The 12,500-nt window shown below is 51.8% G+C and overlaps 5 non-coding genes and 2 pseudogenes across 5 annotated transcripts; all 7 read left to right on the top strand.

Moving 5' to 3' along the window:
* The first annotated feature begins 1,454 nt into the window (after positions 1-1,454).
* LOC148151081 (5S ribosomal RNA) lies at positions 1,455-1,573 on the top strand. The gene has a single exon (XR_015756730.1). It is a non-coding gene; the product is annotated as a 5S ribosomal RNA (ribosomal RNA).
* A 1,546-nt stretch (positions 1,574-3,119) lies between these two features.
* LOC148151080 (5S ribosomal RNA) lies at positions 3,120-3,228 on the top strand (annotated as a pseudogene).
* A 1,546-nt stretch (positions 3,229-4,774) lies between these two features.
* On the top strand, positions 4,775-4,893 carry LOC148151079 (5S ribosomal RNA). The gene has a single exon (XR_015756429.1). It is a non-coding gene; the product is annotated as a 5S ribosomal RNA (ribosomal RNA).
* A 1,546-nt stretch (positions 4,894-6,439) lies between these two features.
* LOC148151078 (5S ribosomal RNA) lies at positions 6,440-6,558 on the top strand. Its single transcript, XR_015755617.1, has one exon. It is a non-coding gene; the product is annotated as a 5S ribosomal RNA (ribosomal RNA).
* A 1,546-nt stretch (positions 6,559-8,104) lies between these two features.
* Positions 8,105-8,223, top strand: LOC148151077 (5S ribosomal RNA). Its single transcript, XR_015756062.1, has one exon. It is a non-coding gene; the product is annotated as a 5S ribosomal RNA (ribosomal RNA).
* Positions 8,224-9,769: 1,546 nt separating this feature from the next.
* On the top strand, positions 9,770-9,888 carry LOC148151076 (5S ribosomal RNA). The gene has a single exon (XR_015756428.1). It is a non-coding gene; the product is annotated as a 5S ribosomal RNA (ribosomal RNA).
* A 1,549-nt stretch (positions 9,889-11,437) lies between these two features.
* Positions 11,438-11,556, top strand: LOC148151075 (5S ribosomal RNA; annotated as a pseudogene).
* Positions 11,557-12,500: the final 944 nt, after the last annotated feature.

The following is a 12,500-nucleotide window of genomic DNA, read 5'->3' as shown; positions in this document are numbered from 1 at the left end:
GCCTGGCATCAGTCTCCTGCAGGCACGAGACACGGAGGGGAGGAGAGCGGAGCGCTGCCAAAATCAGCAAGAAAGGCGGAAAGAAAGGGATTGGGGCTGCACGCTGTCTGCGGGTGGCAGTCAGGAAAGGCGGACAATAGACAATAGGTGCAGGAGTTGGCCATTCTGCCCTTCCAGCCTGCACCACCATTCAATATGATCATGGCTGATCATCCTTAATCAGTATCCTGTTCCTGCCTTATCTCCATAACCCTTGATTCCACTATCCTTGAGAGCTCTATCCAACTCTTTCTTAAATGAATCCAGAGACTGGGCCTCCACTGCCCTCTGGGGCAGAGCATTCCACACAGCCACCACTCTCTGGGTGAAGAAGTTTCTCCTCATCTCTGTCCTAAATGGTCCACCCCGTATTTTTAAGCTGTGTCCTCTGTTTCGGCACTCACCCCGCAGCGGAAACATGTTGCCTGCCGCCAGAGTGTCCAATCCTTTGATCATCTTATATGTCTCAACCAGATCCCCTCTCAGTCTTCTAAACTCAAGGGTACACAAGCCCAGTCGCTCCAGTCTTTCAGTGTAAGGTAATCCCGCCATTCCAGGAATTGACCTCGTGAACCTACGCTGCATTCCCTCAATAGCCAGAATGTCTCTCCTCAAATTTGGAGACCAGAACTGCACACAGTACTCCAGGTGTGGTCTCACCAGGGCCCTGTACAGCTGCAGAAGAACCTCTTTGCTTCTATACTCAATCCCTCTTGTTATGAAGGCCAGCATGCTATTAGCCTTCTTCACTACCTGCTGTACCTGCATGCTTACCTTCATTGAGTGGTGTACAAGAACCCCCAGATCTCTCTGTACTGCCCCTTTACCTAAATTGATTCCACTTAGGTGGTAATCTGCCTTCCTGTTCTTGCCACCAAAGTGGATAAGGATCCATTTATCCACGTGAAAGTGCATCTGCCATGCATCTGAGCACTCACCTAACTTGTCCAGGTCACCCTGTAATCTCCTAACATCCTCATCACATTTCACCCTGCCACCCAGCTGATGAAATTTGCGAATGTTATTGCTAATACCATCTTGTATATCCTGAAGATAGATTGTAAAAAGCTGCGGTCCCAGTACTGATCCGTGCGGTACCCCACTGGTCAGTGCCTGGCATTCCGAAATGGAGGGGTGGAGGAGTGTGGAAGGATGAGAGAATGCAGGCTGCGGCCCTATGAAGCAGGGGGAGGGCTTGCAGTTGGCCTGTGTGGGGATGTGGGAGACTACAGGAGCCTGGTGGGCAAGGGCTGGCTGAAAGGCAGCTGGAGGGACGGAGGGAGGGAAGCACGCACGGAGGAGGAAGAGCAAAGAGAAAAGAGAAAAAAAAGCCAAAGGGGATAAAGAGAAAGAGCAAGAAAGAAAATGTGGCTGGCCAGCACGCCTTGAAGTAGGGAGAAAAGGCAGGGGCCAGCGCCTACGGCCATGCTAGTCTGAAAACGCCCGATCTCGTCTGATCTCGGAAGCTAAGCAGACTCAGGCCTGGTTAGTACTTGGATGGGAGACCGCCTGGGAATACCAGGTGCAGTAGGCTTTTTCCGCCAGCAGTGGCTGCTCAAGTCACCCCTCTGCACTTGTCTTGTGCCAGGCAATGGAGCGTCAGGTTATTTTTGCTGCTGCTGCTGTGCCTGGCATCAGTCTCCTGCAGGCACGAGACACGGAGGGGAGGAGAGCGGAGCGCTGCCAAAATCAGCAAGAAAGGCGGAAAGAAAGGGATTGGGGCTGCACGCTGTCTGCGGGTGGCAGTCAGGAAAGGCGGACAATAGACAATAGGTGCAGGAGTTGGCCATTCTGCCCTTCCAGCCTGCACCACCATTCAATATGATCATGGCCGATCATCCTTAATCAGTATCCTGTTCCTGCCTTATCTCCATAACCCTTGATTCCACTATCCTTGAGAGCTCTATCCAACTCTTTCTTAAATGAATCCAGAGACTGGGCCTCCACTGCCCTCTGGGGCAGAGCATTCCACACAGCCACCACTCTCTGGGTGAAGAAGTTTCTCCTCATCTCTGTCCTAAATGGTCTACCCCGTATTTTTAAGCTGTGTCCTCTGTTTCGGCACTCACCCCGCAGCGGAAACATGTTGCCTGCCGCCAGAGTGTCCAATCCTTTGATCATCTTATATGTCTCAACCAGATCCCCTCTCAGTCTTCTAAACTCAAGGGTACACAAGCCCAGTCGCTCCAGTCTTTCAGTGTAAGGTAATCCCGCCATTCCAGGAATTGACCTCGTGAACCTACGCTGCATTCCCTCAATAGCCAGAATGTCTCTCCTCAAATTTGGAGACCAGAACTGCACACAGTACTCCAGGTGTGGTCTCACCAGGGCCCTGTACAGCTGCAGAAGGACCTCTTTGCTTCTATACTCAATCCCTCTTGTTATGAAGGCCAGCATGCTATTAGCCTTCTTCACTACCTGCTGTACCTGCATGCTTACCTTCATTGAGTGGTGTACAAGAACCCCCAGATCTCTCTGTACTGCCCCTTTACCTAAATTGATTCCACTTAGGTGGTAATCTGCCTTCCTGTTCTTGCCACCAAAGTGGATAAGGATCCATTTATCCACGTGAAAGTGCATCTGCCATGCATCTGAGCACTCACCTAACTTGTCCAGGTCACCCTGTAATCTCCTAACATCCTCATCACATTTCACCCTGCCACCCAGCTGATGAAATTTGCGAATGTTATTGCTAATACCATCTTGTATATCCTGAAAATAGATTGTAAAAAGCTGCGGTCCCAGTACTGATCCGTGCGGTACCCCACTGGTCAGTGCCTGGCATTCCGAAATGGAGGGGTGGAGGAGTGTGGAAGGATGAGAGAATGCAGGCTGCGGCCCTATGAAGCAGGGGGAGGGCTTGCAGTTGGCCTGTGTGGGGATGTGGGAGACTACAGGAGCCTGGTGGGCAAGGGCTGGCTGAAAGGCAGCTGGAGGGACGGAGGGAGGGAAGCACGCACGGAGGAGGAAGAGCAAAGAGAAAAGAGAAAAAAAAGCCAAAGGGGATAAAGAGAAAGAGCAAGAAAGAAAATGTGGCTGGCCAGCACGCCTTGAAGTAGGGAGAAAAGGCAGGGGCCAGTGCCTACGGCCATACTAGTCTGAAAATGCCTGATCTCGGAAGCTAAGCAGACTCAGGCCTGGTTAGTACTTGGATGGGAGACCGCCTGGGAATACCAGGTGCAGTAGGCTTTTTCCGCCAGCAGTGGCTGCTCAAGTCACCCCTCTGCACTTGTCTTGTGCCAGGCAATGGAGCGGCAGGTTATTTTTGCTGCTGCTGCTGTGCCTGGCATCAGTCTCCTGCAGGCACGAGACACGGAGGGGAGGAGAGCGGAGCGCTGCCAAAATCAGCAAGAAAGGCGGAAAGAAAGGGATTGGGGCTGCACGCTGTCTGCGGGTGGCAGTCAGGAAAGGCGGACAATAGACAATAGGTGCAGGAGTTGGCCATTCTGCCCTTCCAGCCTGCACCACCATTCAATATGATCATGGCTGATCATCCTTAATCAGTATCCTGTTCCTGCCTTATCTCCATAACCCTTGATTCCACTATCCTTGAGAGCTCTATCCAACTCTTTCTTAAATGAATCCAGAGACTGGGCCTCCACTGCCCTCTGGGGCAGAGCATTCCACACAGCCACCACTCTCTGGGTGAAGAAGTTTCTCCTCATCTCTGTCCTAAATGGTCTACCCCGTATTTTTAAGCTGTGTCCTCTGTTTCGGCACTCACCCCGCAGCGGAAACATGTTGCCTGCCGCCAGAGTGTCCAATCCTTTGATCATCTTATATGTCTCAACCAGATCCCCTCTCAGTCTTCTAAACTCAAGGGTACACAAGCCCAGTCGCTCCAGTCTTTCAGTGTAAGGTAATCCCGCCATTCCAGGAATTGACCTCGTGAACCTACGCTGCATTCCCTCAATAGCCAGAATGTCTCTCCTCAAATTTGGAGACCAGAACTGCACACAGTACTCCAGGTGTGGTCTCACCAGGGCCCTGTACAGCTGCAGAAGAACCTCTTTGCTTCTATACTCAATCCCTCTTGTTATGAAGGCCAGCATGCTATTAGCCTTCTTCACTACCTGCTGTACCTGCATGCTTACCTTCATTGAGTGGTGTACAAGAACCCCCAGATCTCTCTGTACTGCCCCTTTACCTAAATTGATTCCACTTAGGTGGTAATCTGCCTTCCTGTTCTTGCCACCAAAGTGGATAAGGATCCATTTATCCACGTGAAAGTGCATCTGCCATGCATCTGAGCACTCACCTAACTTGTCCAGGTCACCCTGTAATCTCCTAACATCCTCATCACATTTCACCCTGCCACCCAGCTGATGAAATTTGCGAATGTTATTGCTAATACCATCTTGTATATCCTGAAGATAGATTGTAAAAAGCTGCGGTCCCAGTACTGATCCGTGCGGTACCCCACTGGTCAGTGCCTGGCATTCCGAAATGGAGGGGTGGAGGAGTGTGGAAGGATGAGAGAATGCAGGCTGCGGCCCTATGAAGCAGGGGGAGGGCTTGCAGTTGGCCTGTGTGGGGATGTGGGAGACTACAGGAGCCTGGTGGGCAAGGGCTGGCTGAAAGGCAGCTGGAGGGACGGAGGGAGGGAAGCACGCACGGAGGAGGAAGAGCAAAGAGAAAAGAGAAAAAAAAGCCAAAGGGGATAAAGAGAAAGAGCAAGAAAGAAAATGTGGCTGGCCAGCACGCCTTGAAGTAGGGAGAAAAGGCAGGGGCCAGCGCCTACGGCCATACTAGTCTGAAAACGCCCGATCTCGTCTGATCTCGGAAGCTAAGCAGACTCAGGCCTGGTTAGTACTTGGATGGGAGACCGCCTGGGAATACCAGGTGCAGTAGGCTTTTTCCGCCAGCAGTGGCTGCTCAAGTCACCCCTCTGCACTTGTCTTGTGCCAGGCAATGGAGCGGCAGGTTATTTTTGCTGCTGCTGCTGTGCCTGGCATCAGTCTCCTGCAGGCACGAGACACGGAGGGGAGGAGAGCGGAGCGCTGCCAAAATCAGCAAGAAAGGCGGAAAGAAAGGGATTGGGGCTGCACGCTGTCTGCGGGTGGCAGTCAGGAAAGGCGGACAATAGACAATAGGTGCAGGAGTTGGCCATTCTGCCCTTCCAGCCTGCACCACCATTCAATATGATCATGGCTGATCATCCTTAATCAGTATCCTGTTCCTGCCTTATCTCCATAACCCTTGATTCCACTATCCTTGAGAGCTCTATCCAACTCTTTCTTAAATGAATCCAGAGACTGGGCCTCCACTGCCCTCTGGGGCAGAGCATTCCACACAGCCACCACTCTCTGGGTGAAGAAGTTTCTCCTCATCTCTGTCCTAAATGGTCTACCCCGTATTTTTAAGCTGTGTCCTCTGTTTCGGCACTCACCCCGCAGCGGAAACATGTTGCCTGCCGCCAGAGTGTCCAATCCTTTGATCATCTTATATGTCTCAACCAGATCCCCTCTCAGTCTTCTAAACTCAAGGGTACACAAGCCCAGTCGCTCCAGTCTTTCAGTGTAAGGTAATCCCGCCATTCCAGGAATTGACCTCGTGAACCTACGCTGCATTCCCTCAATAGCCAGAATGTCTCTCCTCAAATTTGGAGACCAGAACTGCACACAGTACTCCAGGTGTGGTCTCACCAGGGCCCTGTACAGCTGCAGAAGGACCTCTTTGCTTCTATACTCAATCCCTCTTGTTATGAAGGCCAGCATGCTATTAGCCTTCTTCACTACCTGCTGTACCTGCATGCTTACCTTCATTGAGTGGTGTACAAGAACCCCCAGATCTCTCTGTACTGCCCCTTTACCTAAATTGATTCCACTTAGGTGGTAATCTGCCTTCCTGTTCTTGCCACCAAAGTGGATAAGGATCCATTTATCCACGTGAAAGTGCATCTGCCATGCATCTGAGCACTCACCTAACTTGTCCAGGTCACCCTGTAATCTCCTAACATCCTCATCACATTTCACCCTGCCACCCAGCTGATGAAATTTGCGAATGTTATTGCTAATACCATCTTGTATATCCTGAAGATAGATTGTAAAAAGCTGCGGTCCCAGTACTGATCCGTGCGGTACCCCACTGGTCAGTGCCTGGCATTCCGAAATGGAGGGGTGGAGGAGTGTGGAAGGATGAGAGAATGCAGGCTGCGGCCCTATGAAGCAGGGGGAGGGCTTGCAGTTGGCCTGTGTGGGGATGTGGGAGACTACAGGAGCCTGGTGGGCAAGGGCTGGCTGAAAGGCAGCTGGAGGGACGGAGGGAGGGAAGCACGCACGGAGGAGGAAGAGCAAAGAGAAAAGAGAAAAAAAAGCCAAAGGGGATAAAGAGAAAGAGCAAGAAAGAAAATGTGGCTGGCCAGCACGCCTTGAAGTAGGGAGAAAAGGCAGGGGCCAGGGCCTACGGCCATACTAGTCTGAAAACGCCTGATCTCGTCTGATCTCGGAAGCTAAGCAGACTCAGGCCTGGTTAGTACTTGAATGGGAGACCGCCTGGGAATACCAGGTGCAGTAGGCTTTTTCCGCCAGCAGTGGCTGCTCAAGTCACCCCTCTGCACTTGTCTTGTGCCAGGCAATTGAGCGGCAGGTTATTTTTGCTGCTGCTGCTGTGCCTGGCATCAGTCTCCTGCAGGCACGAGACACGGAGGGGAGGAGAGCGGAGCGCTGCCAAAATCAGCAAGAAAGGCGGAAAGAAAGGGATTGGGGCTGCACGCTGTCTGCGGGTGGCAGTCAGGAAAGGCGGACAATAGACAATAGGTGCAGGAGTTGGCCATTCTGCCCTTCCAGCCTGCACCACCATTCAATATGATCATGGCTGATCATCCTTAATCAGTATCCTGTTCCTGCCTTATCTCCATAACCCTTGATTCCACTATCCTTGAGAGCTCTATCCAACTCTTTCTTAAATGAATCCAGAGACTGGGCCTCCACTGCCCTCTGGGGCAGAGCATTCCACACAGCCACCACTCTCTGGGTGAAGAAGTTTCTCCTCATCTCTGTCCTAAATGGTCTACCCCGTATTTTTAAGCTGTGTCCTCTGTTTCGGCACTCACCCCGCAGCGGAAACATGTTGCCTGCCGCCAGAGTGTCCAATCCTTTGATCATCTTATATGTCTCAACCAGATCCCCTCTCAGTCTTCTAAACTCAAGGGTACACAAGCCCAGTCGCTCCAGTCTTTCAGTGTAAGGTAATCCCGCCATTCCAGGAATTGACCTCGTGAACCTACGCTGCATTCCCTCAATAGCCAGAATGTCTCTCCTCAAATTTGGAGACCAGAACTGCACACAGTACTCCAGGTGTGGTCTCACCAGGGCCCTGTACAGCTGCAGAAGGACCTCTTTGCTTCTATACTCAATCCCTCTTGTTATGAAGGCCAGCATGCTATTAGCCTTCTTCACTACCTGCTGTACCTGCATGCTTACCTTCATTGAGTGGTGTACAAGAACCCCCAGATCTCTCTGTACTGCCCCTTTACCTAAATTGATTCCACTTAGGTGGTAATCTGCCTTCCTGTTCTTGCCACCAAAGTGGATAAGGATCCATTTATCCACGTGAAAGTGCATCTGCCATGCATCTGAGCACTCACCTAACTTGTCCAGGTCACCCTGTAATCTCCTAAGATCCTCATCACATTTCACCCTGCCACCCAGCTGATGAAATTTGCGAATGTTATTGCTAATACCATCTTGTATATCCTGAAGATAGATTGTAAAAAGCTGCGGTCCCAGTACTGATCCGTGCGGTACCCCACTGGTCAGTGCCTGGCATTCCGAAATGGAGGGGTGGAGGAGTGTGGAAGGATGAGAGAATGCAGGCTGCGGCCCTATGAAGCAGGGGGAGGGCTTGCAGTTGGCCTGTGTGGGGATGTGGGAGACTACAGGAGCCTGGTGGGCAAGGGCTGGCTGAAAGGCAGCTGGAGGGACGGAGGGAGGGAAGCACGCACGGAGGAGGAAGAGCAAAGAGAAAAGAGAAAAAAAAGCCAAAGGGGATAAAGAGAAAGAGCAAGAAAGAAAATGTGGCTGGCCAGCACGCCTTGAAGTAGGGAGAAAAGGCAGGGGCCAGCGCCTACGGCCATACTAGTCTGAAAACGCCCGATCTCGTCTGATCTCGGAAGCTAAGCAGACTCAGGCCTGCTTAGTACTTGGATGGGAGGCCGCCTGGGAATACCAGGTGCAGTAGGCTTTTTCCGCCAGCAGTGTCTGCTCAAGTCACCCCTCTGCACTTGTCTTGTGCCAGGCAATGGAGCGGCAGGTTATTTTTGCTGCTGCTGCTGTGCCTGGCATCAGTCTCCTGCAGGCACGAGACACGGAGGGGAGGAGAGCGGAGCGCTGCCAAAATCAGCAAGAAAGGCGGAAAGAAAGGGATTGGGGCTGCACGCTGTCTGCGGGTGGCAGTCAGGAAAGGCGGACAATAGACAATAGGTGCAGGAGTTGGCCATTCTGCCCTTCCAGCCTGCACCACCATTCAATATGATCATGGCTGATCATCCTTAATCAGTATCCTGTTCCTGCCTTATCTCCATAACCCTTGATTCCACTATCCTTGAGAGCTCTATCCAACTCTTTCTTAAATGAATCCAGAGACTGGGCCTCCACTGCCCTCTGGGGCAGAGCATTCCACACAGCCACCACTCTCTGGGTGAAGAAGTTTCTCCTCATCTCTGTCCTAAATGGTCTACCCCGTATTTTTAAGCTGTGTCCTCTGTTTCGGCACTCACCCCGCAGCGGAAACATGTTGCCTGCCGCCAGAGTGTCCAATCCTTTGATCATCTTATATGTCTCAACCAGATCCCCTCTCAGTCTTCTAAACTCAAGGGTACACAAGCCCAGTCGCTCCAGTCTTTCAGTGTAAGGTAATCCCGCCATTCCAGGAATTGACCTCGTGAACCTACGCTGCATTCCCTCAATAGCCAGAATGTCTCTCCTCAAATTTGGAGACCAGAACTGCACACAGTACTCCAGGTGTGGTCTCACCAGGGCCCTGTACAGCTGCAGAAGGACCTCTTTGCTTCTATACTCAATCCCTCTTGTTATGAAGGCCAGCATGCTATTAGCCTTCTTCACTACCTGCTGTACCTGCATGCTTACCTTCATTGAGTGGTGTACAAGAACCCCCAGATCTCTCTGTACTGCCCCTTTACCTAAATTGATTCCACTTAGGTGGTAATCTGCCTTCCTGTTCTTGCCACCAAAGTGGATAAGGATCCATTTATCCACGTGAAAGTGCATCTGCCATGCATCTGAGCACTCACCTAACTTGTCCAGGTCACCCTGTAATCTCCTAACATCCTCATCACATTTCACCCTGCCACCCAGCTGATGAAATTTGCGAATGTTATTGCTAATACCATCTTGTATATCCTGAAGATAGATTGTAAAAAGCTGCGGTCCCAGTACTGATCCGTGCGGTACCCCACTGGTCAGTGCCTGGCATTCCGAAATGGAGGGGTGGAGGAGTGTGGAAGGATGAGAGAATGCAGGCTGCGGCCCGATGAAGCAGGGGGAGGGCTTGCAGTTGGCCTGTGTGGGGATGTGGGAGACTACAGGAGCCTGGTGGGCAAGGGCTGGCTGAAAGGCAGCTGGAGGGACGGAGGGAGGGAAGCACGCACGGAGGAGGAAGAGCAAAGAGAAAAGAGAAAAAAAAGCCAAAGGGGATAAAGAGAAAGAGCAAGAAAGAAAATGTGGCTGGCCAGCACGCCTTGAAGTAGGGAGAAAAGGCAGGGGCCAGCGCCTACGGCCATACTAGTCTGAAAACGCCCGATCTCGTCTGATCTCGGAAGCTAAGCAGACTCAGGCCTGGTTAGTACTTGGATGGGAGACCGCCTGGGAATACCAGGTGCAGTAGGCTTTTTCCGCCAGCAGTGGCTGCTCAAGTCACCCCTCTGCACTTGTCTTGTGCCAGGCAATGGAGCGGCAGGTTATTTTTGCTGCTGCTGCTGCTGTGCCTGGCATCAGTCTCCTGCAGGCACGAGACACGGAGGGGAGGAGAGCGGAGCGCTGCCAAAATCAGCAAGAAAGGCGGAAAGAAAGGGATTGGGGCTGCACGCTGTCTGCGGGTGGCAGTCAGGAAAGGCGGACAATAGACAATAGGTGCAGGAGTTGGCCATTCTGCCCTTCCAGCCTGCACCACCATTCAATATGATCATGGCTGATCATCCTTAATCAGTATCCTGTTCCTGCCTTATCTCCATAACCCTTGATTCCACTATCCTTGAGAGCTCTATCCAACTCTTTCTTAAATGAATCCAGAGACTGGGCCTCCACTGCCCTCTGGGGCAGAGCATTCCACACAGCCACCACTCTCTGGGTGAAGAAGTTTCTCCTCATCTCTGTCCTAAATGGTCTACCCCGTATTTTTAAGCTGTGTCCTCTGTTTCGGCACTCACCCCGCAGCGGAAACATGTTGCCTGCCGCCAGAGTGTCCAATCCTTTGATCATCTTATATGTCTCAACCAGATCCCCTCTCAGTCTTCTAAACTCAAGGGTACACAAGCCCAGTCGCTCCAGTCTTTCAGTGTAAGGTAATCCCGCCATTCCAGGAATTGACCTCGTGAACCTACGCTGCATTCCCTCAATAGCCAGAATGTCTCTCCTCAAATTTGGAGACCAGAACTGCACACAGTACTCCAGGTGTGGTCTCACCAGGGCCCTGTACAGCTGCAGAAGGACCTCTTTGCTTCTATACTCAATCCCTCTTGTTATGAAGGCCAGCATGCTATTAGCCTTCTTCACTACCTGCTGTACCTGCATGCTTACCTTCATTGAGTGGTGTACAAGAACCCCCAGATCTCTCTGTACTGCCCCTTTACCTAAATTGATTCCACTTAGGTGGTAATCTGCCTTCCTGTTCTTGCCACCAAAGTGGATAAGGATCCATTTATCCACGTGAAAGTGCATCTGCCATGCATCTGAGCACTCACCTAACTTGTCCAGGTCACCCTGTAATCTCCTAACATCCTCATCACATTTCACCCTGCCACCCAGCTGATGAAATTTGCGAATGTTTTTGCTAATACCATCTTGTATATCCTGTAGATAGATTGTAAAAAGCTGCGGTCCCAGTACTGATCCGTGCGGTACCCCACTGGTCAGTGCCTGGCATTCCGAAATGGAGGGGTGGAGGAGTGTGGAAGGATGAGAGAATGCAGGCTGCGGCCCTATGAAGCAGGGGGAGGGCTTGCAGTTGGCCTGTGTGGGGATGTGGGAGACTACAGGAGCCTGGTGGGCAAGGGCTGGCTGAAAGGCAGCTGGAGGGACGGAGGGAGGGAAGCACGCACGGAGGAGGAAGAGCAAAGAGAAAAGAGAAAAAAAAGCCAAAGGGGATAAAGAGAAAGAGCAAGAAAGAAAATGTGGCTGGCCAGCACGCCTTGAAGTAGGGAGAAAAGGCAGGGGCCAGCGCCTACGGCCATACTAGTCTGAAAACGCCCGATCTCGTCTGATCTCGGAAACTAAGCAGACTCCGGCCTGGTTAGTACTTGGATGGGAGACCGCCTGGGAATGCCAGGTGCAGTAGGCTTTTTCCGCCAGCAGTGGCTGCTCAAGTCACCCCTCTGCACTTGTCTTGTGCCAGGCAATGGAGCGGCAGGTTATTTTTGCTGCTGCTGCTGTGCCTGGCATCAGTCTCCTGCAGGCACGAGACACGGAGGGGAGGAGAGCGGAGCGCTGCCAAAATCAGCAAGAAAGGCGGAAAGAAAGGGATTGGGGCTGCACGCTGTCTGCGGGTGGCAGTCAGGAAAGGCGGACAATAGACAATAGGTGCAGGAGTTGGCCATTCTGCCCTTCCAGCCTGCACCACCATTCAATATGATCATGGCTGATCATCCTTAATCAGTATCCTGTTCCTGCCTTATCTCCATAACCCTTGATTCCACTATCCTTGAGAGCTCTATCCAACTCTTTCTTAAATGAATCCAGAGACTGGGCCTCCACTGCCCTCTGGGGCAGAGCATTCCACACAGCCACCACTCTCTGGGTGAAGAAGTTTCTCCTCATCTCTGTCCTAAATGGTCCACCCCGTATTTTTAAGCTGTGTCCTCTGTTTCGGCACTCACCCCGCAGCGGAAACATGTTGCCTGCCGCCAGAGTGTCCAATCCTTTGATCATCTTATATGTCTCAACCAGATCCCCTCTCAGTCTTCTAAACTCAAGGGTACACAAGCCCAGTCGCTCCAGTCTTTCAGTGTAAGGTAATCCCGCCATTCCAGGAATTGACCTCGTGAACCTACGCTGCATTCCCTCAATAGCCAGAATGTCTCTCCTCAAATTTGGAGACCAGAACTGCACACAGTACTCCAGGTGTGGTCTCACCAGGGCCCTGTACAGCTGCAGAAGGACCTCTTTGCTTCTATACTCAATCCCTCTTGTTATGAAGGCCAGCATGCTATTAGCCTTCTTCACTACCTGCTGTACCTGCATGCTTACCTTCATTGAGTGGTGTACAAGAACCCCCAGATCTCTCTG

Source organism: Chiloscyllium plagiosum, unplaced genomic scaffold (assembly GCF_037043375.1).
Source record: "Chiloscyllium plagiosum isolate Xiang-an unplaced genomic scaffold, Cpla_swu_hap1 HiC_scaffold_3, whole genome shotgun sequence".
Classification (NCBI taxonomy): Eukaryota; Metazoa; Chordata; class Chondrichthyes; order Orectolobiformes; family Hemiscylliidae; genus Chiloscyllium; species Chiloscyllium plagiosum.
This window is presented reverse-complemented; position numbering and strand designations above follow the sequence as displayed.